The following is a 12954-nucleotide window of genomic DNA, read 5'->3' as shown; positions in this document are numbered from 1 at the left end:
GATGGCTGCCTGAAGACTGTAGCTGGACAGGGACATATGGATTGAGACAGTCCTTCACAGGAGCATCAGGCTTGTTTGTTCCTTGGACAGAGCCAACGCTACCCCGCACTACATGAGAAGCCACTTTTTGAAACTGAGGAACATTTCAGAAGCAATTCATGAGGTGGCATGGGGGTCTACTATTTAAAGAAAAAAAGTCACAAATCCTGTTAGGCACACAAGCCCTTCCATGTAGCGAAAATAGCTCTTCATTTGATAAACTGGAGGCCAGCTGTTATCTAGAATTGGTTTCTTTGCTGTGCTGAGAATATAGAACAGCAAAGACGCTTGGTTCTTATGCATTGTGCTCAGCTAGTGACAAAAGCTGCATTCATCTCCCAGGGAGATGATCACCCTTTGGCCGGACATTATACCCAGTCTTCAGCACAAACTGCAGCGTATCTCGGGGTGTATGTGTTAATCTAGGAACTTCACTAGGCCGAGATAGCTCACAGTTGCTGATTTGCGAATATCCTAAACATAATATTTCAACAGTGCTGGGTTTCCATGATACACATACACATTCACACCCATCGACTTTTTGTTCTACATTAAATGTTTAAAGAACCAGTCAATCATACTTCTTTTGTGGATAAAGCATTTTTTGAACATTTGGTGATCCCAAAACACTTGTTCCTAGATTCTCATTCCTCATGGTAGTTTGCAGCAGCTTCCCGGGGCCGATTGGTTCCACATGAGCAGCACAAATAGGGAATGCAAAAACAGAAAATGACCTCTATGACATTTATGGAGGGTATGGAAAAGAATCAATTCCTATAGGGGTCTACTGATAAATGGCATTCAAAGGACAGTCAAAGGACTGAAGGTACAAACAAACTGTCCTGGTAGCCATGTTTTGTATAATGCCAGGTATATTGTACTGGAGAAGGTTTCTGCGAATTGAACAAACTCTTTGTACTTTGCACAGCTGAGAAAAAGGGTTTTATTATACATGGATGTTAACATATAATTTAGAAAACATAAACAATTACAATGAGTTCAAATGAACTGCAACAACTGTGTTTCGCATCCTTTAAATAAAATAACTGTTCAAGTAACCTGCATGAAATATTTGTCTTTCACTTGGAAATGGAGAAGCACATACAGAGAAAAGAATTTTTTGAAACAAGGTACGTACCACAAAAAAATTAATTCAGATGCTCCAGACGTTAATTATAAATGACTTTCTAGCAAATGGTTGAGTTTTGAAGTACTTGGCACCATTTTTAATTTTTTCTTTATTAAATTATATGGATAAGGTCAACACATGCTGCCCATGTGATGGTGGTGGAAAGTGTCATCAAGTCATAGCTGACGTATGGTGATCCCTGCTGGGGCTTTCAAGGCAAAAGACTTACAGAGGTGGCTTGCCATTGCCTGCCTCCGCAACCCTGGTCTTCTTTGGGGATCTCCCATCCAATTACTAACCAAGACGGGCCCTGCTTAGCTTCCAAGATCTGATAAGAGTGGGCATGCCTGGGCTATCTAGGTCAGTGCTGCCCATGTGTAATATTCTAAAAATGGAATACAGACATTAAAATATTTGCTTTGGTTTTGCATTGTCTCCTCATAAGCAGCAATGATTTTTGCACTGAATTTGAATAACTTGACTCCTATATAAGATTTTTTGGAGACACTGTACTTTTTGATAGGCATTACAGGCATGTAAGGGCAGTGGGCTACAATGAGAGAGACTGAGCATGCTCTGTTCTTCCCAGCTCTGAAGTTATTTTGCATCACTGTAGATTTTTTTTAATAGGCAGCATTGTACTCTACCTAGATATTTTTGCATTGTTTAGGTGTGAATTAGCACATTAACACATTCTTTCAGCCTGTTTTCACCTAATTTAAACTTATTTAAATTGTGCTATTATCACTAGATTAAATAACATGAAAATTGGACCCAGTCTGTTGTAGTGGTTACCAGGGGTTTTTTTCTGGCATTCCCGCTTTAAAAAAGCCCTAATGGTTACAGTGTTGGACTAGGATCCAGGTGTCCCAGGTTCAAATCCTCACTGTGCCATGGAAGCTGGCTAGGTGACCATGGGCCAGTCTAGGGCTGCCAGGTCGCCCAGTGGGGGCTGGGGATCTCCCATTCCCAGCGTCTACCCACCACTGCCACTCACCTGGCTGGCAGAGGGAAAGACTCAAGGAACTGGAAGCAAAAAACCCCTCTTAAGCCAGCATACAGTGGGTGCACTTCTACCACCATGATGAAATCACTTCTGGAAGTGACATCATCGTGCCTGCCAGGAAGAATCCAACCAGGGTACGTGCCAGGTCCCCCCGGCAACCCTAGGCTAGTCAAACCCTCTCAGCCTAACCTACTTTGCAGTGTCAGGATAAAATGGAGAAGTGAATTATGTAAGCAGCTTTGGGGCATCACTAGAGAGAAAGGCAGAGTATAAATGAAGTAAATAAATAAATCATACCAATTACCGGCAACAAAAAGGCTTCAGTTGCTGCTAATGAGCATGCATAACCGAGCATGTGCAATAGTGATAAATGGCAAACTCTGCCAAGTTACTACTCTGGCTGTCCCCAAAGTGCAATGAAGTTGCTCAGGGATGTGGTGAAGAAAATGTGTTTTAAAACAGAAAAATTTAGCAAGCCTGAGAACCAGAGCACTAAACAACAAGATGGTGAGTGTTTGGGGAACAAGTGTATTTTCCAGAGTATGGAATATGGGTAGGGATCTTTTTAAATAAGAAATTAGAAACCAGTGCATTATGCCTGAGACTGCATTCAGTCCATCAAAGATTATACCCAAGAGTAGACGGGCATCTCGTAGTCAGTACCAACAGAACAATGAGCAACCATAGGATTCTTCCAATCCACTTCTGGAAGACGTTATTACATATGAAAATTTGCCATCCAAATAGTTGAAAGCACCTATGGCTAAAATACAGTCAGCACTTTCAAAATGCAACCTGCAATTTCATGTGTATCAAACCATAGAAATTATTCTTCTAGGAAACATCTTGGCAATGTGTTGCATGTGACACAGGGAATCTAGGTCACACAAGCACACAGGAGGTGGGCAACTGTGAATCTTTCTAGCTCCAAAAGGGAGGAATATGCTGTTGACTTAATTCTGTGTATCTTGCAGAGTTTTGATTCCATGGAAGATCTTGGCTTTCATTTGCTAGAACATTCCAGTTTTGTTTTTAAGAATCTGTGCTATGCCTATTTCTAAATTCTTCTGGAAAATAAATCAAACGTTTGTGGTATTTTCATAGTTTTCAAAGCACTTCCTGACCTCAGTAGCTCTTTAGAACATGGCAGATATAATGTTAGGCTAGAAAGCGCCAAGGGAAATATATGATCTGTACCAGCATTTGATACAGGTTGGAGAAAAGCCTTGTCCTCACATTGTAGACTTTCATCTATCCTAAAATAACTTTCAGAGTATTTACAGATGGATTTGCAGCTTCTTAGTAAAGAGAACCGTCTGCTACTTCTTTTTATGATGAGGCATTGAAAATACTCTTCAGCGAAGTACCAGGCAGTAATTAAGTGGATGAGTGAAGCATGGATAAAGGGGGGTCAAAGGTCAACTACAGTCAGCTACACAGCTGCCTCATTTAGCTTCACAGTAAGAGTACACAAAATAGGCCTCACAATATGGGCTCCCTTCAGCAAGTGATCGCCTCCAAAGCCATAATATTTTGCAAGGATTATGCTGCCTTCTTTTCCTCTACCACCTCTGCTCCACAGGGGCTATCCAAGGGCAAGATGTGGGGGGGGGGGGACTTGCTCTTCCGAAAGCTAAGGTGCACACTGAGTACTTTCCGGGGGGCAGACCATTTTCAATGACAGTCTTTTGGGCAATACTCTCTTGACCTCTTCTGTATCACGCAGGAACACAGCTTTCAAAGATGGGTAATGGTAAGCAGACTTTTACTCCCATGGTAGAAGTGATGAGCCCTTCAGATTAAAGATAATAATCTTAAAGACATTAATTGGATTAATATCTCTGATATGGGGTTCAAACCTTGATGCAAGCAATCACACATTGGTCTTAGATACTTTCAAGTTCTGTGCCCTTTTCAATTGTTTTTGTTCCATTCCTTTATACATTGTTGTCATTACCATGCAATGAGTTTATCTTGATGTGAAAATCACCTTATAACTGCCCTGAAAAAGCTAATTATGGCAATTCGAGACTAAATGGATCATGTGAAACCACCCTGTGTTCCAAACCACGTTTATCACATGGAAGCCCTTTCCCAAGGTTATGTTTTAGCGTACTGTGAGGGGATTCACCAGCATCCCAATAGAGGGAGGCCCCAAATCAGGATTCGGCACCCCATTAACCAAGGCAGAAATGTTAGCAAAATAAGAGTTTATTAGAGTAAAAAGACTCAAATAAGCTGATGCACAGCTGATATATTTGGCCATGCATGCCACGCAGGGCATACCCACAAGCTTATATACCCTCTTACAAACAAACCGTCAGAAAAGCTGTTTAGACTATCACGTTACTACAAAAATATAAACATATCTATTCAGAAAATTCTAAAAGATTTACAGGCAGTATGGTCAGCTAAGTGTTACACTTGACACCCTTAGGGCGCCTCTTGTTATCTTTTTGCATACAAAGAGGGGTACATTCAAGAGGGACCATAAGGGGACCACTGGGGAATCAAAGTTACAACATCCAGATGCTCTCAAAGACATCTCTTGTAAATCATGGTGCTCCAGAACATCTCCATCTCCGTCTCCTACTAGCTTCAGCTAAACTGCTAATTTAGCAAGGCCATTACAAGCAGGTGAAGAAAGGGACCAAGCGAGGGAGGCAGCCCAGACTCATCCCAGCACGCCTTTCAGTAGAACCAAATTTTGAGTTATGCTTATAACGAATAGTCTAGCTAAAATCAATACAGTTATGTGACATGAACACATACATATAGAAAGAACATTCTACATGCAATGTTCCTGACATGTGATTGCCATTTTCTGAAAGGGGCAAGGTAACAACGCATATGTTCAGCCATGATGCACACATACCATAACCCTGAAATTCAAAGATGTGGATGAGGTTGAATATATGTTGGTTGCTCCTTTCAGTCAAAAATGAGATTGCACATGCTGGGAGGATCATGTGTAGTGCATTATCAGCATATGCCTGCAAAAACATAATAACTGAAAAGGGTTTTTTAATGCCCCCGGCCCAGCACCCCAATGGCCCACAGTTCCCGCTGTCAGCCTTTGCCCTTTGAATCTTCATTTTCAGGTCTTGATTTACATTTGGCTCTTTGACTGTGACCCCATTTGCCCACACAAGCCTCCCACAGTCTGACATCATTCTCAGTCATGAGTCTGTGCTGTGCCTCTGGCACACGCTGTTCTCTCCAGTCCTGCCCAAATCCTTTCTTCTGGAAGAGCCTCATCCTGTCTCTACTGTCCCTGGGCCTGACAGTGCAAAGAGGGTCTATTTATCAAATGGGAGGGGGCATATATAAACTGCAGGCAGAAGGCTGATTTTATTAAGATTCTTTTATTCTTTTTTATTTCCTCAGATAATTGTCTGAGATCTACGTTAATGGAAATGTAAATTGGCTGCCACTGTGCTAAATGACAATCAGGTTTTGTTTGACAGAGCTGAAAAGTATCTTATTGAGAATGCTGGCACCAAACAATCTAAATGCAAATTTAGGTGGGGTTAGGGGAGGGTGTCTTAACTTCCAGTGAGGTCACTTGATAACATAGGAAGCTGGAATGAGCGTCTAGTTCATAAAAATCATCAATGTGTGTAACAGTTCAACGACAGAATCCCATGTTTCTGCATTATTTTAAATGGACTAGAGCAAACTATCCTGTCTTCCTTTTCTATTACAAACAAGGTTTTAAACAAGATTCAGAGACTGCAAGATTTCAGCCATATTCCAACAATTTGCATGTTTAAAGGTAAGCCTGGGAAATAGCAAGGCAGCCATCAGTTTCATCTTGTTATTTCTAAGTCTTGTTCCATCCCCTGTTCTTGCATATGCAACGGGAGAAAGGCATCCTTTCTGTGCACTGAACATGCCTCTCTTCTAAGATTAGCAGGTGTTTATTTGCAAAGGCTTTGTCAAATTAGGTTCAGCTTGTGAAAGCAAATATTGACTTACATGGTCACTAACAACCACCACTGGGTTTATTATCAAAATTTAAATAGCGTCTGATCTCATTACGCACATAATCGATCATATTACATTTTTATCTATACATTTAGGACTTTCTCGTGAACCTTTGTAGTTATAGCTGAAAAAATTCAGACAAAAACCTTCCTGCTTTGTTCCTGACATGCTCCATCCCATGGTGAATGCATCTTTAGAAGGGTTCCCACAGCTTCCAGTTACTGTGAAAACCTATTAATATGAGCTCATGTTTTTAACAATGAATTCTGCACACAATCCATGAGTCTTGCCAGATTCTAGGTTTTACCTACAGGAACCGAGCAGCCAGAATTTAACCATACAGATGACTGTTTCTTTTTCATTCACTCATTCACATATAGTCAAGGACATCTGTTGATGACAAATTGTTAATTATCATCATGCAAACTTCTAACTTCAATTGCTGGAAAAATGTTATTTCTTGTCCAGCAAGAGCAACTGGTGCAGTTTTCTGTGAAGGTTATGTGTGTGGGGGGGGGGGGGGCAGGGGAGGCCACACGTACCAGTCAGATACTGCTTCTGACGTAACACTTGATGGCCATCCAGTCTGGAGAGGGACCATGGCTCAATAGTAGAGTATCTGCTTGGCATGCAGAAGGTCGCAGATTCAGTTCCCAGCGTTTCCAATTAAATAAACCATGTAGCAGGTGATGAAAATGATGGCCATCAGAGGACCACTGTCAGTGTAAATAATACTGCCCAGTGGTCCAGTTCAGTATAAGGCCCTGTAATGTGTTCATGTTAAGATAGCCCGTATTGCATTACAAATTTGAGGGTACCACTAAGAGGCAACACATTGTTTACGTTTACTATGTGTCATATATGCCTCCTGCATATCTGCCATGAATGTATATGGGCTCCGCCTCTGGTCTCTGAGAGTGTGGGAAGTTCTTTATTGCTGCAATGTCAGTAGGTTATCTCACAAATGTTTACTTTCTCTTTCTCGCTCCGCTGAGCCAGTGTCCTTGACTGCCAGTTGAAACTGATCGAAATGTATCCTTCCTGAGAACCAAAGATAAGTTCATCTTTCTCACTGTCTACTCAAAAGCAATGTCTCACTCCACACACCCGTTAAGTCCTTTTTCCCAAAAGGCAGGAATATCCCCTATAACTAACACTGCTAGTCCCGCATACATCACTTCTGCCAATTCCACCGTCTGAGCACCTTGAACTGAATGGATCTCTAATAAAGTTACTTCAACTGGAACACCTGTGTGGTAACTGTGGAGAACTTGGAGGTCTAACTGCCAGGGACTGACATTATGATGTTTTCACCATGAGGGGGGCTGAGACAGTTTCCAGTTCTGTCCTCTTGGAGCCTCAGACAATCACTTTCAAAGGGTGGATTGCAATGATGAAAAGAAAAAAAGGAGGAGTTTGGTAGTTTAACTTCTAGCCAACTGACAGAGTTGAGGTTTGTTGGATTTTGGTGGGAGAACAGATATGTGGTCTGCTGGTTGGGCAGGGAGTCCATTAGGGACTTTAAATGTTTTAAAGATAGGTAGGGTTTGAGTGGAGAAAAGGAAAACAAAGAAACAACCAAGCCATGCATAGCATAGATGTTTTCATCAGGCCTATTGTAGTTTCTTCAAGCCTATAATCGCCAAGTGAATGCCCGATGACAACCTGAGTCCTGGCATTGCCCTCACTGAGGACTAGGAGACAAAGTGGTCCCAATGATGAAAATAAAAGTATAAAAACAAAATGAATTTGTAGGATGTGAAATTTAAGTCCCTAGTTTATACATCGAGAGATAGGATGTCATCACATCATTACATTTCAGTTTTCAGTCTCAGACACCAATACACTTTGTTAAAGCTTTGACTCTTGAAAGCTTATACCCTGAAAATCCTGTTGGTCTTTAAGGTGCTACTGGACTCACATATTGCTCTTCTACTGCAGACCAACTTAGCTATCCATCTGAAACAATATACTTCAGACTCTCTGGCATCACACTTTCCCTCCTTGTGCCAACTGATATTAATCTTTTAATACCTCTTTTCTCTAGCTTTCTTTATCTGAGGCCGCACTCTCTCCCTCTTCCACAGCCTAGGTCTCCTATCATTAAAAGGGGGCTCTTGCAAGCTCCGGTGGTTATTATTATGTGGGACTGAACATTCCCCTGATATGGCAAGGACTTAAAAAATAGAAAGACAGAAGTATCACCATAGGTAAGATCATAATCTGGAAATACCTCATTTCCTCCTTGAAACTTTTCCTCTCTCTTTCTATGTAAAGGCATAGAATGAACACATTTCACACAACTGAATATTTTGTCGTAGCCCCATTTGTCAAACTCTTTTCTAATTCACTCTTCCCGCTTCATGTAAACGCCACCCTCCAGAGAATTCTAGTTACATCCGCTGGCTCTTTTAAATAGAAGCCTTGCTGTCAAGATGTCAAGGAGTGCTCTAAAAATGGCTGAAGTGAGAGGAAATAAAATTTAAAAAGCCGAAGTGACAAGCCAGCAACTCAGTGAGGCAATTAACAGCAAGGATGCAACAGTCAACTCGTAGTAAAAGTGTGTCTGAAACTTCAAAACAGATTGAAGGAAAAGTAAACCCCAGAAGCAAGTGAGGATTCAGCAGAGATGGCACACCAAAACCAGAATCTATTATTTGTTCAACCCTGGTTCTTGAGGTGTTTTAATGGGGTGTTATTGTTACAGATCTTTTTGGTTGTTTATTTGCTTTGATTTCCCGTTGTCCTGTGGCAGCATCTGCTACCAGATGTACATTTACTGGCTTTAGGCACTTCCTGCTTTCAGAACCTGCAGTCAGTCATAGTTTGAATGAGACAGGGCTCATTATGAGGGGGTGGTCAAATGACAGATGGCCCCACCCACCTGACTCTCGGCCATTTTGGGCCTCTTGTGGCCTGGATTGGGGCCGAAACAGCCCAGATGGGGCCTCTGACGGGTGGTAGATCACTCTCCCGCTCAGCAGCAGCTGGATCCTGACCATTTTGGGCCCCTTTTTGGCCATTTTCAGCCCCTTTTGCCATTTTGGGCCCAATTTCAGCCCTGAATGGCCAGGATTGGGTCCAAAACAGCCAGGATAGGTGATGTCAGCGGGTGTGGCATATGCAAATCAGTTATGCTAATGATACATTTCTGGTGATGGCAAGGGGTGTGGCATATGCTAATGAGTTATGCTAATAAGTTCCTCCAGCTCTTTTTCTACGAAATGACCCCTGTAATGAGGTAATTTTTTACTAATATTAAATAAGTCGGCTTTCTGCACTGATAATCCGCAACACGCATAATATGGAACACATATAATAGAAAACATTTCTGTGCAAATCCTGTCTAGCAAAATTTTGCTTTTAAATTTACTATGAAACCAAATCACTGTTTTTCATTGACATACACCAGGGTCGAAGCCACACTCACCTTTCGCCCGCATGTGTATCGGATATCTTCCGTTTTGCTCCAATCCGCGATTTTTTCCTCTTCATTCACATTCCTTCTTCCAATCCGTCTTTCTCGCGCGGCCCTCCGGTCACACAACCGCTCAAAAACCGTTTTTGGGGGCGGGACTTTTTTTCCCGCCCCTTTTTAAAAAAAATTTTTTGAGCGCACTTTTCCGTTAATTCGATTTTGCCTCACAGAGAAACATCATTCAATATAATGATGCCTCTCTTCCCCCCACTGACTGCACTGACGGCTCTCTCCCGTTTCTTGTTTGCCAACTCGGAAGTCTGTGGGAAACTTTCGTGGAAGTTCACTATGAAGGACAGTTCAGCGCTTGAATTTTACCGCTGTTTCATGACCCTCGAGTGTAATTCTGTCACCCATGGTCACAGGATGAATCCACATCCACCCTACACCAGCATATTCCGATTTTGTGGGAGGAAAAAAACCCCTCTGCCGCCATTCTCTTTTTTAAATTTCGTTTCCGTTATTTCGATCTTGCCATATAAGGAAACTTCAATTAAGCAATTTATCACAACAGCTTTAAAGTTATTGGTTGACATTTTCTGGCGGGGGGATTTGAAAATGATATAAAAAGGCAAGCATTTGGTGGAGATTTCTTTGTGGGTGTTTGTTGGTGGATGGTGGGTTTGGGAGGTGTTGGTTGCTTCTGGTTACAGTGATGGATCCAGTGATTGCCGTGGTTGCTCAGGTCATCTGGGTCATGATGGCATGCCAGACACAGATGCTGCTGGCATACCGAAGGTACGCCATGCGACAGCGTCGTGCCGCAGCACGGATGTTTTTCAAAAATTCTTGTGCCACTGTTGCCTGGGCACGTTCAAGAAGACGTCGTCGGTGCCAGCGCTTTTGCCAGTGGCTCGTGCTCGCCGAGATGGAAGAGCCAAGGCAGCACTGGGTATTCCCACGTAGCTCAGATTGGTGGGAGAACATTGTAATGGTGCATTGGGACGACCGGCAATGGATGCGGCGCTTCAGGATGTCGAAGAGCACATTCATAGAGCTGGTGGAGGCTCTGAGACCACGGCTTCACCGGCAGACCACATCCCTTCGTGTGCCAATATCGGTCGAACGAAAAGTCGCAGTTTCTGTGTGGTGGCTGGCAAGCGGCACTAGTTACCAGGTTGCAAGCGACCTCTTTGGCATCGGAAAGTCGACGGTAGCCTCGGCGGTGGTGGAGTTCTGTCTCGCCGTCGAGTTAGAGCTTCTCTCCAAGACTGTCGTCTTCGGTGCCGCGCTAGGACAGGTACTTGTAACCTTGAAATATCATTTTTTCGATATGACATTAAACCTATCAAACAACGCTTGCATTTTCCCTTCGAACACATGAGTGCAAATTTTAGTTGGCATTTCTACATTTTTGTCCATGGACCCATATGTACCTTGCTGAATGGCATGTCTTCACAAAATGATTTCTGGTGCAAACTCAATGTTCATTGTATAATCTACACTCAGATGAGAGAATCCAACATATTGAGCTGTTTATTGTTTCATTAAAAGTAACCACAGGAAAAGAAACTGTGCGAGTGTGATCGTGTGCCCACTTGCTCGGTTGTATATCTCTGCTGCTTTGGCCAAGCATTATTTTTTCCCCCCCTTTTTAATTTAAGAGGGTGTGCATTCTCACCTTGAAATAACCTTCCCCAACCCATGAGATCTCTGTCCCTGCACAACCAATGAAGTTCTTCTCTTTGTGCCGAGAGAACAACATCAATTGGGTTATCTTTGTAGTTTTTTTAATAAAATTCCCAAGTTAGCGGCTCATGAGTTGTGTTGTGGATGAACAGTTTTGAGTCATGGGGGAGGGTGCTGCATACAGATTCTGCTGTAAACACTAGCCAGATAAGCGTGCATCTCCACAAAACAGTGTTGACTGTTCCCCTGCATGAAAGTTGGGCCATGGAGAGATTTTCCTAAAAATTATTTCCTTTGAACCATGTTGCGAGTCAGAAAGCATTCTGTTGCAGCAAAGACCAGACTCCTTTCTTGGGTGACAGTGACATAGGCTGTCAGGTGGTGGGGTCAGACTCAACATACTAATGTTTTGCTGAAATCTCTTGCTGCCAAAAGACGTGCTGTCCTGGCAAGAAGTTGTCTCTTGTTGAGAAGCAGGAACTTAATTTGCATGGCCCGAGGAAAGTTAATAACACTTCAATTACATGGCTCTCAAATTTTACAACGTCCCATTACAGCAATCAACAGTTTGGTTTCAACAAAACAAGTCTTAGACGCAATGTCCTCTCAATGCCTTTTTCCTTGGCCCATTTTTGAGAATCAACACAATTTCCTTGATGTGTGGAATAAGAAGGCCACTATTCATACCTAATTTTCCAATCTACAACTGTCTTAAACATAAACTTTGAGGGAAGCCCCAAAACTAATATATTGAGATGTTTACACACGGGCGCGTCTCAAGATCCTGACTCCTCAGCGAAAAATCAACTTACCCTGCTTTGCTGCTGTTCAAAGATTGACAGGCTTCCCAAACTGCATATAAATGTCGGCCTGGACATGTCTCTTCGTTGTGTGTGCATGAACCTACATGGCTTTTTCAAACCTGGGCCTCAATAACACACCAAGCAAACAATCTTCTAACATTTGTTTTTTTAATGTGAATTTTAACTTCAAAAGATCTCTAAAATGATTGAGAACATTTGAAAATTGATGAATTTTTATGTATGAGATTTGCCCACTGCCACAATTTACTGCTGATCTAATTTTTTCTTTTAATATATATTCCATTTATTGCTATTAGATTATGGATGGATTCCGGAAACTTGGATTTCCACACTGCGTGGGAGCAATCGATGGAACACATATCCCTATCTGTGCACCAGGTGGACGCCCAGATCAATATGGGAACAGAAAGAACTTTTCATCCATTCTTCTCCAAGGAACTGTGGATCACCTAGGCAGATTCGTGGATGCCGAGGTGGGCTGGAGTGGGAAAAACCACGATGCTTTTGTGTTTGCCCACTCAGCCTTCTGCGCAGCCATGGACGCTGGAACACTGCTACAGGGCCATGGATACCTGGTGGTGGATGGGGTGAGAATACCGCCTGTGGTCATCGCAGATGGAGCTTACCCAATGAGGCGGTGGCTGATGAAACCGTATGGGCGGGCAGCAACAACCTCTGCACACCAAAACTTTGATAGACGTCTGGCCAGGGCAAGAAACCGGGTGGAATGTGCTTTCGGTAGGCTGAAGGCAAGATGGAGGTGTCTTGCACATCGTTTGCAAGTGAGGGAGCACAATGTTGTGGCCATAGTGACTGCCTGTGTTGTTCTACACAACCTGTGTGAGAGCAAGGGACATCCAAT

Source organism: Eublepharis macularius, chromosome 3 (genome assembly GCF_028583425.1).
Source record: "Eublepharis macularius isolate TG4126 chromosome 3, MPM_Emac_v1.0, whole genome shotgun sequence".
Lineage (NCBI taxonomy): Eukaryota > Metazoa > Chordata > Lepidosauria > Squamata > Eublepharidae > Eublepharis > Eublepharis macularius.
Note: the sequence above shows the minus strand (reverse complement) of the source record.